Source organism: Heptranchias perlo, chromosome 17, assembly GCF_035084215.1.
Source record: "Heptranchias perlo isolate sHepPer1 chromosome 17, sHepPer1.hap1, whole genome shotgun sequence".
Lineage (NCBI taxonomy): Eukaryota > Metazoa > Chordata > Chondrichthyes > Hexanchiformes > Hexanchidae > Heptranchias > Heptranchias perlo.
The window spans coordinates 24,957,670-24,964,438 of NC_090341.1; the positions used below are offsets into that span (position 1 = coordinate 24,957,670).

The 6,769-nt window shown below is 46.1% G+C and overlaps 1 protein-coding gene across 1 annotated transcript in view; it reads left to right on the top strand.

Moving 5' to 3' along the window:
• Nucleotides 1-6,769, top strand: part of cacna2d3a (calcium channel, voltage-dependent, alpha 2/delta subunit 3a) — a 633,142-nt gene that overhangs the window by 502,657 nt on the left and 123,716 nt on the right. The gene's annotated exons all lie outside the window — the stretch shown is intronic.

The window sequence follows — 6,769 nt, forward strand, 5'->3', positions numbered from 1 at the left end:
GGCGTCGCTGGCGAGGCCAGCATTTATTGCCCATCCCTAATTGCCCTTGAGAAGGTGGTGGTGAGGTGCCTTCTTGAACTGCTGCAGTCAGTGTGGTGAAGGTTCTCCCACGGTGCTCCCAAGGTTCGCCCAAGTGGGCAGGAACTAGCTGATGGTCTGTGAAAATTGGAGTAGCCATGGGCTGCTCGCTGCCACTCGGATAAGTATAGGATTCTGGGGGGCCGGTATGGAAGCAGGGAGAATCTGGGGCATGGGAGGCCTAAAATTTCCTTGTGGAGCCCAGAAGAGCAGGAGTGCTCCTCCTAGCCCCACAAAGAAAAGTAAAACATTTACCTTGAATGGCCTCGTCTGGTTCCGATCCTCTTCTCACTTGACTTTACCTGGCGGGAAAGCTACTGTGGCTTCCCTGCTCAGATTGGAATTACAATTGCGGTCAAGGCCTGATGATGCCATCGGACCTCCAGCTGCATATTTGAAGAAGAACCTCACCAACTTCAGGCAGATGCTTTTGCCACCTGCTCAGAAGAGCGGGTTAAAATGAAGATGGCGGGTTATCGGCAGGTAAGTCACCCGCTCGATATCAACTGCCTATCCGCCTGGTTTCCAATGGGTGTGTAGGGACTGTGGGTAGGGTTAAAATCGATCCCTATGTTCTGGAGTGGGGCTTGAACCCACTACAGTTTGATTCAGAAGCAAGAATACTATCAACTGAGACAAACTGGCACAAGATACCAACTTAGCCACTTCTCCACTTTCAACAAAATTAGTTAGTATATTTGAAATATGATCATTAAAAAATTATCATTGGGTAATTGAAAGCTTAGTATGTCCTGTTTTAAACAACGCATTATGTATTTCAATTATTGTGTTATAAATTAGTTCTATTGCCTGCATCTTCACTTTAATCTGAAAGTGGTTTTTAATTGAGTGTTAGCTAAGTCTATTTATTCATGTTAAAAAAATATCAAAATGCATAACAGTTTGTTCTAAATACAGTACATATTCTGTTGTCCAGTCACATTTTCAAAGTTCAAAGTCCATGCACTTATTAATTGAGTGAAGCATCATGTTACAGGTCAGGCCTATTGTATTTCACTCTATGTGAATGTTTTGAATCTTTTGAATGGCAAGGAATATTAATAAGATTTATGTTGTCCTCATATTAATTCCCCGCCATAATGGTAGTAGATAAGTGTTCGCATCTAGGACTCGGTGTCATTTACTGGAAGACCAGTTTGCAAACAAAATTGCACAACATTCCCCACTTACCATGTCATATGAGGAACCCTGAATGAATGTGCAAAAATGAGGTTATGACAATCTAATTTTTTTTGCACAATCTAAATTAAATTTGAACAAATCAACATTTTGCAAGTATTTTGCCCAATGACCACCATTACATTACCTCCTCTATCATCACCAGCACCAAATACATAAACGAAAAATGATGTAGCAGTTGAGTTCTTCATATATACACTTTCGGCAGCATTTTAACACTGCACTTTACAATGAGCTCAGTGACTATGGAACTCTGCACATATACGCAAGCATGCATAGAGTTCCATTTTCTGGCCAGTTAATTTTTAATGTTAGAAGAGCACAGGCAGTGGATTCTACTTTGTCTTAAGACTAAAATGATTCAAAAGCAATTTTATAAAGTGTCTCTTGTGATGGTCTCACATCAGCGTGATTGGGAGACAGATTGCTGGCTTAACTTCCTGAGTTATATTGCCATTTTTGCATCAGTGAACATCTGAAACCGCCTCACATTGACACAAAAACTTTTGTTTAATGACACTCCTCCAAGCCAGTTAGATATGAACACTGCTTACACTTGTACTATTGTATGCTTCTCATTGTTTAGTATCGTGAAACTCAGCACTGATTATGCAACAAAAATATTTGAAACAAGGGCCCATATAAAAGAACAAAAGGATGTTAAATGTAATTAGTACCTGCAGTATAATGGAATCTTTAGTACTGTGTCTGTTGCAGATAGCAATGTAAATTTGCCACAAAATCAGAGTAAAGAGTGGCTGAATCTCCAGTTTGGCTGCACCACCACCACTGAGACCCACACATTGAGGTTGTCCATAGTAGTAGTGCACTGGGCCTTCTCCAGCACCAGGAGCTGGTACAGTGTTCCTGAATTTGATGTGCATCATCTGCATTTAAACCACTCAGTATGGTGATACTATTGGTATGAGTCCAATCACTCATGTAGGTAAATAGATATGATGGTTGTGCTGCCAAGTTATAGTCACCACATACACATGGTGCTCCAGGACTCTGCATTCTGAATACTAAGCAAGTACAGATAGGTAGACAGACATTGTAGTCCTTTGGAAACAGATTGTGTGCTTATGCTGTCTTCTGATTCTGAAAAATTGACTGAAATGTATATATTCATATACACATGTATACTTACAGCTGTCATGTTCTAAAGAACGGGGGTTAAGTTGGTTAACCCCCGAAAACGGGTGCTGGGATTGCGGTAAGTAATTAACTTGCGTCCATTCATTGCAAAGCAGGCAGCACGTAACATTCGTGCTGCCTGATGTTTTAAATGATTGCTGCGTGCAGCAATTGATTGGCTGCGTGCATCAGCAGAGAGCACCGATATCGCGAATGGCTCGCGCTTCTCAAAGGCAGCCTGTACTTCTTAAAGGGGAGGTGCATGGTGGATGCAAGAAGTGGAGGGAGTCATTCCAAAATTGAATCTGATACTTTGAGGAATGGCTAAACATGTGAAAAAATGTGCACCAAGGTTTTCCGATAATGCAAGAGGTGGAGAGAAGGAGGGGCATCCTGTATCTGCAGGGGAGCAAGAGGTCCTCCAGACATATGCTCAAGAAGCAGTGGGAGGAAGTAGCGGAGGAGGTAAATGCCAGAAGCGTTGCTCCAAGAACATGGATGAAGTGCAGGAAGAAGTTCAGTGATTTAACACGAGTTGTCAAGGTGAGTATGTTCAAATTTCAAGTGGCATATCGAACCAACTGCACCACTAACGTCATTCACTGCTCAATTCTCTGCACCCCCCATCACCCACCTACGAACAATCTCTTTCAATTAGTACTCAACTGTTCAAATCATGTGCTTTATCTCACCCTTACACATTACCACTGCTGCAAGCCTCACACCCACAGCTCAGAGTGCAAAACACTGGTAGCTATTCAGCCATGACAACCACATCACCCAAACATCATGCAGGACACTTACTGACACACTTCCCTCTTTCTTGCAAGAGAAGGTGGCGCATAACAGGAGGTAGCAAGAAAGAATTGGAGGACAAGCTCTCCTACATTTCTTAACTCGCTTGGAGGAGATAGTGCTGGCCATCATTGGAAGGGCCTTCGCTGAGGCCGTGGCCACTGGCGATGCTGGAGGTATCGATGATTAGGGTCTCTGCATACCTAATCCTCCTTCTCTCTTCCCATTTATCCCTCATCCCACAATCTTTTCTGACTCACGTGCTGCAGACGGTGTAAGCATGCACGTCTTAACTTTCTTTCTCCCCTCACCACAGCTCAACCCGTGTCCCTTTGTCATTTCAGATACCCAAGAACTGGAACCTTCCCAGTCAGAGGAGGCAGAGGAAGAAGACAGTAATGATGAAGAGACAGTCACTCGATCTTACTCTCGCAGCCACCAGCTCAGAGACTGACATTGCATGTACTTTAGAGGCTAGGATAGAGGAGGAATCTGCATGTGGTGAGACATTGGGCACAATTGCACAGCAGCCAGGACAGGGGGCAAGGATACTGCAGGTGCCAGCTCGCCGGTGGGCAAGAACACACACCAGTTCTGCTGCAGAGGAGTCAGATGATGACTTTGATGGGCCAGGCTACAGAAGAAGGCTGCTGGGCATACACAACTAAATGCTTGTTGCACTGGAAAGCCTGCCAGAAAGCCTGCACACAATGTAAAGGAGGATGGAGAAGTCCAGCTCCAACTTGGCACACGGCTTTGTGCAGAGCTTGGAGCCCATCCTTTCCCACATGGAATGGGTGGTCACCTCCATCAGCACACCTGTGGAACCCACCATGATGCAGCGTCTGATGACCGAAGTCACAGCTTCCATTGCAGCACAAACATCCACCATCAAAGGTTTGACTGCTGCCTTGGAAACTCAGCCTGCTGCTATTGTGGCTCTGGGTATCACTGTTGAAAGGGGCTTTCAGGACATCACAGCAGTTCAGCAATCTGTTCTCCAACAGATCACCAGGCTTGCTGAGGCACCACCCCAGGAGAGTGGCAGTGGCACCATAGAAGACAAACCTGCTGTCCTCTCTCAGGATGACAGCATTCCCGCTCCCACCCCTGCCACTTCACCTGTGCCCTTGCCATTGCCTGTCAGCCAGCCAGGCCAGACTGCTGCAGCCCAGGCTAAGATTGTGCAGTCTGAAGCTGGGCCCTCCCGGCCCAGAGCTGCTCGAGGTCGTCCTCCAAGGCCATCTGCGGTTCAGGCAACGGAAGCGTTGCTTGAGGACGCCTATGGTGTGCTCTATGATGTTCCTTGTGGCAGCATGGTTCTCGTTGTAGGCCTGCTATGCATGTGTGTGTAGGTTCCTGACCGGAGCCATGAGCCATTTCATGAGGGGATAACCCTTGGCGCCCAGTAGCCAGTCTTTAACTTGCCGTGCTGGTTGAAATACAGGTGGAACAGAGGACTGCCGCAGGATGCACTGCATGTGGTCACACACCAGCTGCACATTGAGGGAATGGAATCCATTTCTGTTCATGAATATGGCCGAGCTCAGATGAGGAGCACGCATGGCAATATGTGTGCAGTCAATGGCACCCTGCACCATGGGGAAGACTGCAATGTGAGCAAAACCTCATGCTCACTCCTCCTGCTTGTCTCTGGCAAGTGGGAATGAGATGAATCAGTGATTCTCACTGCGTAGATAGCCTCAGTTACCTCCCTCATACTGCAGTGCACTGCAAACTGCGAGATGTTGCTTATATCTCCAGCAGCAGCCTGAAAGGAGGGAGAGCCATAAAAATTAAGAGCCACAGTCACCTTGAAAGGCAATGATGTCCATGCCCTGCTTTGAGGCTGCTGTTATGGCTGCAGCAGTTGACAAATTTCAGTCACGACCTCTTTAGTGAACCGCAGCCGTCGGATGCACTGGTCATCGCTAAAGTTGAGGTAAGAGAATTGCTCCCTGAAGATCCTCCTTGGATATGACCTCCTGCTGAGTGCCATCCTCCTCCTCCTCCTCCTCTACTAGCAACTTGCCCTGCTCCGCATGGCCTCTCTTCATTCTCCCAGTCATGTTCAATTTCCAGAGGAAGCCCTATCAGGCCACCCATGTTTGGAAGCAACTTTTTTCAGCACCATATTTTAAATGCCAGCAAAAGTACTGCAAGACCAGTCAGACCACTCCATGTAGAATCATAGAAATTTGCAGCACAGAAGGAGACCATTTGGCCCAGCATGTCCGTGCCGGCCGAAGAAGAGCTATCCAGCTTGATCCCACTTTCCAGCACTTGGTCCATAGCCCTGTAGGTTAAGGCACTTCAAGTGCACATCCAAGTATTTTTTAATTGAGTAGAGGGTTTCTGCCTCTATCACCCTTTCAGGCAGTGAGTTCCAGATCCCCACCACCCTCTGGATGAAAAAAATTCTCCTCAGCTCCCCTCTAATCCTTCTACCAATTACTTTAAATCTATGCCCCTTGGTCGCTGACCGCTCTGCTAAGGGAAATAGGTCCTCCCTATCCAGTACCGTCATAATTTTATATACCTCAATTAAATCTCCCCTCAGCCTCCTTTGTTCCAAAGAAAACAACCCCAGCCTATCCAATCATTTCTCATAGCTAAAATTCTCCAGCCCTGGCAACATCTCTGTAAATCTCCTCTTTACCCTCTCTAGTGCAATCACATCTTTTCTGTAATGTGGTGACCAGAACTGTACGCAGTACTCAAGCTGTGGCCTAACCAATGTTTTATACAGTTCTAGCATAACCTCCTGCTCTTATATTCTACGCCTCAGCTAATAAAGGAAAGTATCCCGTATGCCTTTTTAACCACCTTATCTACCTGTCCTGCTACCTTCAGGGATCTGTGGATATGCACTCCCAGGTCCCTTTCTTCCTCTACACCTCTCAGTATCCTCCCATTTATTGTGTACTCCCTTGCCTTGTTTGCCCTCCCCATATGCATTACCTCACACTTCTCCAGATTGAATTCCATTTGCCACTTTTCTGCCCACCTGACCAGTCCATTGATATCTTCCTGCAGTCTACAGCTTTCCTCCTCACTATCAACCATACAGCCAATTTTTGTATCATCTGCAAACGTCTTGATCAAGTCCAAATCATTAATATACACCACAAAAGCAAGAGACCCAGTACTAAATATTGAAACTTTAGCCAAGTATAGGAAACGTCCAAAAACATGTACAATTGCACCAGCAGCCAGAAGAAATAATCCAGCAACTAACCTGTAAGTACTTCATGATCCCTTTAAATAGCGCTGGTGGGGTGGTCCTTCATGCCGTTTAAGTCATGTTCAGCTGTGCGAGGTTAAAACAGAGTGTTGGCTGGAGTGTGGAGTTCCAAAATTTCACCAGTTGCTTCAAATCAGCGTTGCATATTGATTCGCATCATCATCTCCCTACTCTACATGCTGCTGGCAGTTGTTAGGTGCGCTGGCAAATCCCTTTACCAAGATGGCATCCTGCGCACTCCCTGTTGGGTGTGTGCACACATCTCAGACGCCATTTTCGGGGCTTAGGTGTCCACGTTGCGCCTACAAAATGGCA